Source organism: Pantherophis guttatus, chromosome 4 (assembly GCF_059756535.1).
Source record: "Pantherophis guttatus breed Tessera chromosome 4, ASM5975653v1, whole genome shotgun sequence".
Taxonomy (NCBI): Eukaryota; Metazoa; Chordata; class Lepidosauria; order Squamata; family Colubridae; genus Pantherophis; species Pantherophis guttatus.
In genome coordinates, this window is record NC_142066.1 from 3,064,900 (window position 1) to 3,077,470 (window position 12,571).

Here is a 12,571-nt window from a genome sequence, read left to right on the forward strand (position 1 = left end):
GTGTTGTTGTTGTTGTTGTTGTTGTTGTTGTTGTTGTTGTTGTTGTTGTTGTTCTTCTTCTTCTTCTTCTTCTTCTTCTTCTTCTTCTTCTTCTTCTTCTTCTTCTTCTTCTTCTTCTTCTTCTTCTTCTCCTCCTCCTCCTCCTCCTCCTCCTCCTCCTCCCCCTCCTCCCCCTCCTCCTCCTCCTTCTCCTCCTTGTCTGCTTTTTCGTCTTCTTCTTCTTTCTTCTTCTCCTCCTCCTCCTCCTTCTCCTTTCTTGTCTTCTTCTCCTCCTCCTTCTCCTTGTCTTCTCCTTCTCCTCCTTCTTCTCCTCTTCCTCCTTCTCCTCCTTGTCTTCTTCTCCTCCTCCTCCTTCTCCTCCTTGTCTTCTTCTCCTCCTCCTCCTCCTCCTCCTCCTTCTCCTCCTTTTCCTCCTTGTCTTCTCCTCCTCCTCCTCCTTCTTTTACTTCTTCTTCTTCTTCTTTTTCTTTTTCTTCTCCTTCTTGTCTTCTTCTTCTTCTTCTTCCTCTTCCTCTTCTTCTCCTTCTCCTCCTTCATCCCTGCCTCCTCCTCATCTTCCTCATTCTCTCCTCCTCCTCCTCCTCCTCCTCCTCCTCCTCCTCCTCCTCCTCCTCCTCCTCCTCCTCCTTCTTCTTCTTCTTCTTCTTCGTCTTCTTCGTCTTCGTCTTCTTCTTCCCCTCTTCCTCTTCCTCTTCCTCTTCTTCTTCTGGAATTCTGGGACTTGAGGTCCACAAGTCTTAAAGTGGCCAAGCTTGAATGCCCTTCGTTTAGAACCTGACACTTAATGGACTGCCTCTTCCAGCAGGCATCTCCCCAAACTTTATGACCTGCAGAGATCACACATCACGCGGGGGAAGTGGAGATGACCTTCTCTTTCATGGTGGCCAACTTTGAGAAGGTTTTCATTGACTGGTTTTCAGCTCAGGGTGAAGGCCGAGTTCTGGAGACCCCTGTCCTAAACCAAGACCAGGTCGCAGGTGCGAGAAGGTGGGAATGGTTGAAGTGAGAACGACAGAGAGGGGGAAGGATGATTGGCAGATTGCAAAGTCCTTTTTCAGCCATAAGGCAGGCGGAATCCGTGGAACTCACTGCCACAAGATGGCCTGGCTTGCTTGTGGGGCCGGAGAATGGAGAAAAAAAGGGGGGGAAACTTATGGGAAGAGGGATGCAGATTCTTCCATACAGGAGGTCCTCGGTTTACGACCACAATTGGGACTGGGGGTGGGGGTTGTTAAGTGAGTCCCACCAGATTTTTCTAGCCTTTTTTTTTTTGGCTGTAGTTATAAAGCAACTACAGTTGCAGTATCTTTCCCCTGGAGTGGGGAGGGAATGGAGATTTTGCAGTATCTTTCCCCTGGAGTGGGGAGGGAGTGGGGATTTTGCAGTATCCTTCCCCTGGAGTGGGGAGGGAATGGAGATTTTGCAGTATCTTTCCCCTGGAGTGGGGAGGGAATGGGGATTTTGCAGTCTCCTTCCCCTGGAGTGGGGAGGGAGTGGGGATTTTGCAGTATCCTTCCCCTGGAGTGGGGACGGAATGGGGATTTTGTAGTATCCTTCCCCTGGAGTGGGGAGGGAGTGGAGATTTTGCAGTATCCTTCGCCAACACACACACACCAAGCCACGCCCACCAAACCACACCATGCCATCAAGCCAACCCACAGAACCGGTAGTAAAAATAATTTGGATTTCACCACTGGGTTAAGCGATTCACTGCAGTTGTTAAATGAATAATGTGGTCCTTAAGCGAATCACGCTATTCCCCCTCCCCCCCGGTTGACTTTGCTTATGGGAAGGTTATACAGGTAGTCCTCAACTTATGACCAAAAGTGAGCTCAAAGTTTCTGTTGCTAAGTGAGAAATTTGTTAAGTGGGTTTTGCTCCGTTTTGCGACCTTTCCTGCCACCGTTGTTAAGCGAATCACTGCAGTTGGTCGAGGACTGCCTCTACTGGCTTTGTTTTTCTGCAGGGAACGTGGTGACAGTCGCAAATGAGAGGATCGTAAGTCCCTTTCTGCGGGGACGTTCTGACGGTCGTAAGTGTGAGGATTGTAAATCCCTTTCCAGAGCACTGTCATATTTCCAAATGATCATTAAACGCATCATTGTAAGTCGAGGATTGCCTCTACTGGCTTTACTTTTTGGCGGGGATCTGCGTTGTGATGGTCGTAAGTGTGAGGACCATAAGTCCCTTTCCAGAGCACTGTCGTAATTCCAAATGGTCGTTAAACGGATCATCACAAATCGAGGACTGCCTCTACTGGCTTTACTTTTTGGCGGGGATCTGCGTTGTGATGGTCGTAAGTGTGAGGACCATAAGTTCCTTTCCAGAGCACTGTCGTAATTCCAAACGGTCGTTAAATGCATCATCGCAAGTCGAGGACTGCCTCTACTGGCTTTGCTTTTCTGCAGGGAACATTGTGACAGTCGTAAGTGTGAGGATCGTAAGTCCCTTTCCAGAGCACTGTCGTAATTCCAAATGGTCGTTAAATGGATCATCACAAATCGAGGACTGCCTCTACTGGCTTTGCTTTTCTGTGGGGATCTGCATTGTGACAGTCGTAAGTGTGAGGATCGTAAGTCCCTTTCCAGAGCGCTGTCGTAATTCCAAATGGTCCTTAAACACATTGTCGTAAGTCAAGGACTGCCCATACTGGCTCCAACTCACCTTGAACCACAAGCTGGGTGGCCTCCCAAAATTTGTTAATGATAAAAATAATAATAATAAGCATCGCCACGCCTCCGTTCGGTTCCCGGCTGAAAAAGAAAATTGGCAAGCGTCCGGCTTTAATTCAGATTTTAATTCAGATTCAGAAGTTGTGGTTGCTCCAACACTGGAGGTTTCAAGGAAGAGACCTGACGGTCACTTGTTCGAAATGGTATATATAGCTTCTCCTGCTTGAGCAGAGGGCTGGACTAGAAGACCTCCAAGGTCCCCTTCCCAGCCGGATTCTATTCCTAAATCGTGCGGCACTCTAGCCGCAGAGCAGAAGTGGCTTTCACTTACCTTTGCTACCGATTCAGAACGGTGAGCACGAGCGTCCGTGATGACGTCCAGGCAGGTGGGCAGAGCCTCCCCGAACCAGAACGAACCGGTAGAAACCCCACCAACTGCCGCAGAGCCTCCGTAGTCAGGGGCAGTCTATCCGAACCCCAGGCACGTAGGATCGGCCCCGGCTTTCCGTCGAACGATTCGCGGCATCCCACAACTTCTCCTTGGGCAAAAACAACACCAGACACACACACACACACACAACGTTGCCCAAGAGAATGTTGTCATCCCTTCCTCGTTCAATACGCAACTTCGCAACTTCGCAACCCACTTTTCTTGTCAAGGAAGGAATAAGGAGGAACTGAGGATGGCCGGAAGAGATCGTACAAGCTGATAGCCTCCGCCAGTTACAGCCTGCACGGCGTTCCTTTGAAACCCGGTTTTCGCTTCGGAGACTGGGCCGATGGGTTTGTTTGTTTTTTCCGCGCACAACCCAACCGAGAAGTCTGGGGAGATTCTCCGGGTTTGCAAATGTTTTATTGGCGCGCCAAAATATAAAATGCAGAGGGAAATAAAGAGCCGTGAAAAAGTAGAGTGAGTGAGGGAAAAGAAGAAGGGAAGAAAAGAAAAGGAGGAATAGACAGGGGGGAAGAAGGGAAAAAAGCACTCCTTTTAGCACAGCGGAGGATAATAACATCATCCTCGACTTACAACGGTTTGTTCGAAGTTACAACGGCACTGGGAAAAAGGGACTTACGACCGTTTTTTTTTTCACAGTTACGACCTTTCCAGCATCCCCAGGATTCAAAATCCAGATGTTTGGCAACCGGTTCATATTTATGACGGTTTGCGGCGTCCCCGGGTCGAGAGGGCGATCCCCTTTTGTGACCGTCTGACGAGCAAAGTCAGAATGGGGAAGCAGGATTCACTTAACGACGGGGTTACAAAACTGAACCGCCGCCGCAATTCGCTGAACCGCCGAACGGCTCGTAAAACGGGGCCAAACTCGCTGAACACGTGTCCCCGCTTAACGACAGAACGTTGGGGCGCTCGATCGTGGTCGTAAGGCGAGGAAGGCCTGTACAACCTTAACGTTTTACTTTTATACATATAATATACACTTGCTCAGGGGTGGGTTTCACTTACTTTTACCACCGGTTCACCGCCTGCCTGCGCACATGCTCGCTTCGCACACACGGGCGCCATTTGTGCATGCATCCACCCTTCCGTGCATGCGCTTTGCTCGCTCGCGCGCCTTCCACATATATATACACATACACATACCAAATTTGTACGCTGATGATACTCAGCTGTACATCTCCACTCCGGAACACCCCAACGATGCCCTTGAAGTGATGTCCCAGTGCCTGGAGGCCGTGCGGATCTGGATGGGGAGAAACAGACTCAGGCTCAACCCATCCAAGACCGAGTGGCTGTGGTTTCCGGCGTCCCGTTATAGCCAGCTGGTTCCATCGCTGACTATTTGGGGTGAGATCTTGGCCACCTCAGAGAGGGCTCGCAACTTGGGTGTCCTCCTGGATGCACGACTGTCTCTAGAAGATCATGTGACGGCTGTGGCCAGGGGGGCTTTTTATCAGATTCGTCTGATTTACCAGTTGCGTCCCTTTCTGGATCGGGACTCCTTGCGCACCGTCACTCATACCTTTGTCACTTCCCGTCTGGACTACTGTAATGCTCTCTACATGGGGCTCCCCTTGAAGAGCACCCGGAGGCTCCAGCTGGTGCAGAATGCGGCCGCGCGGGGGATTATGGGAGCGACACGGCGTTCCCATGTAACACCTCTCCTGCGCGAGCTGCACTGTCTCCCGGTGGTCTTCCGGGTGCAATTCAAGGTGTTGGTTACCATCTTTAGAGCGCTCCATGGCTTAGGACCTGGGTACTTACAAGATCGCCTTCTGCTACCGATAGCCTCCCACTGGCCAGTGCGTTCCCACAGAGAGGGACTCCTCAGGGTACCGTCGGTCAAACAATGTCGACTGGTGACCCCCCCCGGGGGAGAGCCTTCTCTGTGGGGGCACCCGCCCTCTGGAATGAATTGCCCCAGGAGATACGGATGATCCCTGACCTATGCACCTTTCGCCGTGCCCTCAAGACGTTATTGTTCCAACAGGCTGGGCTGGCCTAAACATTAATTTTAATGGATTGCTTTTGTTTTTTTAATGATGTCGGGGCCAAATTATTTCATATGTTTTAAAATTGTTTTTAAATTTTACATATGCGTTTGTTTTATTTTTGGCTGAGTCCTTCGGGAGAAGGGCGGTATAAAAATTAGATTAAATAAAATAAAGGAATAAATATTTGCTGATAAAGAAATAAAGGGAGACTAGTATAGATCTATTTCAAGCTATTTAGCTCTCATCAGCTAGTCACACCCTTACTCGGATTTGAACTTGGGCTAAATAATATCCGAGGAAGGGTTTGGCTAGCTGATGAGAGCTAAATAGCTTGAAATAGATCTATAGTAGTCTCCCTTTATTGCTTGGAGTTGAAAGGCGAAAGGGAAGCAGTATGCTCCCCCCCACATATTGGGGTAGACCAGGTGCTTGGACAATTCGGAAGCGATTTCCTAATAGAAAACAACTACATATATTCTCTTCTTTGAATAAAAGAATCCATTTAACCATCTCTGCTTGTCCTTGCTGTGGGGAACAATAAATATTTCTACTTACTCGTTCGTCTTTCATTTTAGGTCCTTTTTCCTCCGCAAAAATAACTGGACTTTCTTGATTTTTTTCCTTGAAGCCTTTTTTTTGCTTCTGGTGTAGAAGCTTCTTCAGTTCTGAAATTCCCGGTTTGTTAGTTGTAAGTCGAGGACAATTCGTAGTGGAAGCTTGGAAGCAAGTTCCAGCAGAGATAGCGAGTTAACCAGAGGTGTGTATTCAGCCGGTTCGGACCGGTTCGTCCGCACCGGTAGCAGAAATCGTGGGTCGGGCCGCCTATCCCGCCGCGGCTCTATGCCGTCCTATTTAGGCATGTTTTTGAGGCCGGGCGCGTGCGTGGAAGGTGTGCGCGCGAGCAAAGCACATGCACGAAAGGCTGGGCGCATGCACGGAGGTGGCGTATGTGAGCGAAGCTAGCATTTGTGCACATTTTTGGTGCTGGGCAAACTGGTCGGTAAATTATGTGGATCAGTGGTGGGTTGCTCCTGGTTCGGACCGGTTCGCAAGAACCGGTAGTAAAACTGGCGGGAGGCTCCGCCCACCAACCCGGATGTCGTCATAAGCAATCTGTGCGTGCACATGAGTGAAGCGAGCGAGTGCCATCTCATTGCGAACCGGTAGTAAAGGTAAGTAGAACCCACCCCTGATGTGGATCCCACCTCTGGAGTTAACCATCATTTAACTGGGTTTAACCATGCTTGGGACAAACTTAAAATTTTAAAATTGTAAAATAATTAAAATTTTATTTTACTAAGCTTTCGTCAGCCATCTGCTGGCATCGTCAGAGTATTAAACTACCATTACAGAGATCTCTGCCTTTATATGCCATTAATCAATTTGGCCATTTTAAAATTTTAAGTTCCGGAGCTCGCAGGATGTCTGCTTCTTTCTTTACTAATATACCTGGAACTCGTATTTTTAGAGTAGTTTGTTATATATATATATAAAACTATACACACATACATATATATATATATATGTGTGTGTGTGTATAGTTAATATTTCGGGTTTCTTCCTGTGTAATTGTGTATATATATATATATATATATATATATATATATATATTCCCGAGAACTGTCTTTCATGGACTAATTTGACCTAGAAATATTTGAACCCAGCTGCTAAATGCTGGCAAGTTACACAAAGACGTAATTGTTTTCTTCTTGGAACAGAGCGTAATTGGAATTCTTTTTATTCAACAGCCGCAGAGTTTTCGGCGGGACGGCTTTATAACGTTGGAAACAACTGCAGTTATTTCTGCTTTTTCGTTTTCTTATACGGAACTTTCTCATTCTCTTCTCTCTCTCTCTCTCTCTCTCTCTCTCTCTCTCTCTCTCTCTCTCTCTCTTTTCCGTATCCCAATAAAAATAAAATCCAATAAAAATAATAATAATAGTAATAAAGAAAACGGTACTCTAGCAATGAGATTAAAATCTGGAAAACGGAACGAACCGAATGCTATAATTTGCAGGGTGAGTTTTAAAAAGAAGGCTTACCTGGCAATGTGCGGCTTCCACACGCTTTAATTGTGACATCCGAGAATCATCTGTGGGGAAGTGGCTGAAGCTTTTTTTTTCCGCATGTAAATGAATGACTTCATAAGGCAGTCCTTTGATATACCGGTGCGTCATGAACGATTGCAGATTGCGCTCTGGGTTTGCACAAGAGGTAAAATTTATGAATTACGGTAACTAGAATTCCGCCCTCTCTTCCTCCCTCCCTCCCTCCCTCCCTCCCTCCTCCTGCTTGCAAACTTCCCTCCCTTGTAGCTTTGATGCCGTTCCCTAGTTGGGTGATGAAAGGTCGGCGAGAAAACCAGCCAGCTCAGAGAGCAACAAGGATCCCAGAGTCCTCCCCGTCCTCCTCTCCAGATGCCACATAGTTGGGTCATGAAACGTTTGCAAGGAAATAGAGACCTCCAAGGGCCCCACAGTTGTCATCCTTCTCTTCCTCTTCTTCCTCCTCCTCTTCCTCTTCTTCCTCTTCTTCTTCTTCCTCCTCCTCTTCTTCTTTTTCCTCCTCCTCTTCTTCTTCCTCCTCCTCTTCCTCTTCTTCTTCTTCTCCCTCCTCTTCTTCTTCCTTCTCTTCTTCTTCCTCCTCCTCCTCTTCCTCTTCTTCCTCTTCTTCTTCTCCCTCCTCTTCTTCCTCCTCCTCTTCTTCTTTTTCCTCTTCCTCTTCTTCCTCCTCCTCTTCTTCTTCCTTCTCCTCCTCTTCTTCTTCGTCCTCGTCCTCTTCTTCCTCCTCCTCTTCCTCTTCTTCCTCTTCTTCTTCTTCCTCCTCCTCCCTCTTCTTCCTCCTCCTCTTCCTCCTCTTCCTCTTCTTCCTCTTCTTCTTCTTCTTCCTCCTCTTCTTCTTCCTCCTCTTCTTCTTCTTCCTCCTCCTCTTCCTCTTCTTCCTCTTCTTCTTCTTCTCCCTCTTCTTCTTCCTCCTCCTCTTCTTCTTTTCTTCCTCCTCTTTCTCTTCCTCCTCCTCTTCCTCTTCTTCCTCTTCTTCTTCTTCTCCCTCCTCCTCTTCTTCCTCCTCCTCTTCTTCTTTTTCTTCCTCCTCTTCCTCTTCCTCTTCCTCCTCCTCTTCCTCTTCTTCCTCTTCTTCTTCTCCTCCCTCCTCCTCTTCTTCCTCCTCCTCTTCCTCTTCTTCCTCCTCCTCCTCTTCTTCCTCCTCCTCCTCTTCTTCTTCGTCCTCCTCCTCTTCTTTCTCCTCCTCTTCCTCCTCCTCTTCCTCGTCTTCCTCCTCCTCTTCTTCTTCTTCCTCCTCCTCTTCTTCTTCCTCCTCTTCCTCTTCCTCTTCTTCTTCTTCTTCCTCCTCCTCCTCTTCTTCTTCCTCCTCCTCCTCTTCTTCTTCGTCCTCCTCCTCTTCTTCCTCCTCCTCTTCTTCTTCTTCCTCCTCCTCTTCTTCTTCCTCTTCTTCTTCTTCTTCTTCCTCCTCCTCTTCTTCTTTCTCCTCCTCTTCTTCCTCCTCCTCCTCCTCTTCTTCTTCCTCCTCCTCCTCCTCGCAAATGCCAATCCCTCATAACACTGATAATGTTACTGTAAGGTCCCAAAATACACTTGAGTCACCAGAATGCCAAAAAGAGAGAGTCAAGACGAGGCTTGCAAAAAAAGCAGATTTTATTTATGGCCAGAACCAAAATACTGGGTGGAACTATATCCAGAACATACAGATACAACGCATGCGAGGAGATAGCCACACCTTGGGGAAGGTATGGCGTCCTTTTATACCCTCAGAGACGTCAGCTTAGTACCCAACTCTGGCCTCCTAATTTAGGTTTGGGTATTCCTTGTTGCCCTACAAGGGGGAATAGAAACTTCCCCAATTAGTTTTATCTTAAGCATTTCTTTGTTTACTCAATTGGCCACTTAACCCCCTTGGCCCTGGAAAGCAGGAGTTTATCCAGATCAAACATAAATTAGGACTGAGGTGTAAATTATCCCTTGGAGATACGTACCATGCTCTTAGATGGCACAAGAAAAAAAAAACCAGGGAGAAGATTGGTATCAGGTCAAATGGCAGGGACATATGTTGGACAAATACCAGATATATTACAGGAGATACAAATACAAAGGCATATATGTATTACAGGAACCTAATGGTTACAGAATCTAGTATACCAGTGAGGTAAATAGCAAATAAAGAATAATGTAGATAAAAGAAACAATGTGAATAAAATAGGAATCATACAGAGTCAGATATATGAACTCTGAGAGAACCTCTCTATTCACATTATTATAAGAGAGGAAAGTGCTTGTTACATTAACAAACAGTTAAACCCCATTAAGTGGTAATATATCTTCTGAGCCCTAGATGTCACGAAAGGACCGCCATATGGAAAACATCTGAGTGACCTCACTGTGAATGACACAAAGACCTATATGTTACAAAGAGTTACTTAATCCAATGAATTTACCCAAGGATAGTAGTAACTCTCCCATTAGCGACTCTGAGCACTTAAGAAAAGTTGTGTGGCTAAGATAATTTTGTAAACTAAGATTAATGCTTTAAGTAATTAGATGAACTTATTATCCAGTGTATGTAACCATAGAAGGAAAATCGGATGTATGATCTCATGATTAACCATATATGGAAAATGTATGATCTCACTGAATCCTTTGTCTTAGAAATGTATAAAAACCATTGTATCAGAGTTCTTTCTTTGTTCAAAGCTTCAGGTACAAATCTGGCTCTGAACCTTGCGCAATAAAGCTGTCTCTGACTGACCTGGGAATGTTTTTTAGTCCTTCCATTCCACTACACCAGTATATCATATTCTAGTATTATTTATTATATCCGTATTATTGTTTCCCTTCATTGCCGAGTTGGGTCATGAAATATCTGCTAGAAATCACCAGGCTCAGAGACCATCAAGGACCCCACACAACTCCTCCTCCTCCTCTCCTTCCTCTGCTTCCTCCTCCCTGCAAACCCCACTCCCTTCTAGCACTGATGTTGTTCCCTAGTTGGGTCGTAAAACGTCTGCAAGGAAACCACCCAGCCGAGAGAGCCCGAACGACCCCGACGGTTCAACCCTCAGTGACGAACTTTCTCTTCTACAAGCGTTGGTGCATTTGTGCGATTTCGACCGTCTGGAGGATACGATGCAGAAATGGAAGCTCTGCCAGAGGGATAGAGAGAAAGGAAAGAGCCAGCCAGCGAACGGTGTCTTGACTTGGGGCCAAATAAGGAAACCCACACAGAGAAACACACAAACTCACATTCCTTCTGCAAATCTGCTTCCTCATTTTTTTTCCAAAGCAATTTAACCAGAGGCCGGTTCAGTTTAAGAAGGGGAAAGTCAAATGTTTATTCTTATGCATGTTGGGTCATGCCGTTAATGGATGTTCGGGCGCCGGGATCAGAAAGGGATGGAAAATTTAAAGGGCACTTGGAAAAGGAGGCAGCTGTTGCTCTGCTTCGCAGGAGAACAAGCCAAAATTAGAAATGCGTGCAGGAAAACAAGCCAGAATTAGAACTGCGTGCAGGAAAACAAGCCAGAATTAGAACTGCGTGCAGGAAAACAAGTCAGAGTTATAAATGCGTGCAGGAAAAGAAACCAGAGTTATAAATGCATGCAGGAAAACAAGCCAGAGTTATAAATGCGTGCAGGAAAACAAGCCAGAGTTATAAATGCATGCAGGAAAACAAGCCAGAATTAGAAATGCATGCAAGAAAACAAGCCAGAATTAGAACTGCGTGCAGGAAAACAAGTCAGAGTTATAAATGCATTCAAGAAAACAAGCCAGAGTTACAAATGCATGCAGGAAAACAAGCCAGAATTAGAAATGCATGCAAGAAAACAAGCCAGAATTAGAACTGCGTGCAGGAAAACAAGTCAGAGTTATAAATGCATTCAAGAAAACAAGCCAGAGTTACAAATGCATGCAGGAAAACAAGCCAGAGTTATAAATGCGTGCAGGAAAACAAGCCAGAGTTATAAATGCATGCAAGAAAACAAGCCAGAATTAGAACTGCATGCAGGAAAACAAGTCAGAGTTATAAATGCATTCAAGAAAACAAGCCAGAGTTACAAATGCATGCAGGAAAACAAGCCAGAGTTATAAATGCATGCAGGAAAACAAGCCAGAATTAGAAATGCATGCAAGAAAACAAGCCAGAATTAGAACTGCATGCAGGAAAACAAGTCAGAGTTATAAATGCATTCAAGAAAACAAGCCAGAGTTACAAATGCATGCAGGAAAACAAGCCAGAATTAGAAATGCATGCAAGAAAACAAGCCAGAATTAGAACTGCGTGCAGGAAAACAAGTCAGAGTTATAAATGCATTCAAGAAAACAAGCCAGAGTTACAAATGCATGCAGGAAAACAAGCCAGAGTTATAAATGCGTGCAGGAAAACAAGCCAGAGTTATAAATGCATGCAAGAAAACAAGCCAGAATTAGAACTGCATGCAGGAAAACAAGTCAGAGTTATAAATGCATTCAAGAAAACAAGCCAGAGTTACAAATGCATGCAGGAAAACAAGCCAGAGTTATAAATGCATGCAGGAAAACAAGCCAGAATTAGAAATGCATGCAAGAAAACAAGCCAGAATTAGAACTGCATGCAGGAAAACAAGTCAGAGTTATAAATGCATTCAAGAAAACAAGCCAGAGTTACAAATGCATGCAGAAGAATGCAGCACCAGAAGTGAAGGAGAAACTGCATATTTGGTTAGCATGCCATCCAACGATCCCATATTCGCAATCAGGGTCCCAAAAGTCAAGATGGAGACTGCGCCTCGGAGATCGAAGCCTCTCCGCCGAACGGCATGCAGGTAGTCCTTGACTTACAACCGTCCATTTAGTGACCGTTCAAAGTTTCAACAGCGCTGAAAAAAGTGACTAGCAATAGCATTTAATTTATATGCCGCTTCACAGTGCTTTACGGCCTGCTCTCAGTGGTTTACAGAATCAGCCTCTTGGCCCCCTCAACAATCTGGGTCCTCATTTTACCGACCTCGGAAGGAAGGACGGAAGGCTGAGTCAACTTGGAGCCTGGTGAGATTCGAACTGCCAAATTGCAGGCAGCCGGCAATCAGCAGAAGTAGCCCGCAGTACTGCACTCTAACCACTGCGCCACCGTGGCTCACGAACCTAGGACCGTTTTTCACATTTAACGACCGTTGCAGCCTTCCCGCGCTCGCGTGATCCAAATTCAGATGTTGGCGACGGACTCACACGTACGACCGTTGCCGTGTCCCAGGGTCATGTGATCGTCTTCGGCGACCTTCGGATGAGCAAAATCAACCGGGAAGTGACTGAAAAACCCTCCTACCAACGTATCAGCTGCGGTGATTCCCTCAACAACCTTGGCAAGAAATGGGGGCCAAACAACACATACACGTCTCACTTAACGGAAACTTGGGGCTCCATTGTGGTCGTAAGTCCCCACAGGCTCCCTGATTGCAA

The 12,571-nt window shown here is 46.3% G+C and overlaps 1 protein-coding gene across 2 annotated transcripts in view; it reads right to left on the reverse strand.

Annotated features, from left to right (window-relative positions):
* LOC117671255 (polyunsaturated fatty acid lipoxygenase ALOX15B-like) overlaps positions 1-7,225 on the reverse strand; it is a 56,257-nt gene extending 49,032 nt beyond the window's left edge. Inside the window, exon 1 of one of the 2 annotated variants that reach the window (XM_087891636.1) lies at positions 7,166-7,225. The gene's annotated coding sequence lies outside the window, so the exon portion shown is untranslated. Of the gene's footprint in view, positions 1-3,003; positions 3,301-7,165 lie in introns of those variants that run through there. The other variant, XM_087891635.1, reaches the window with a different exon arrangement.
* Positions 7,226-12,571: the final 5,346 nt, after the last annotated feature.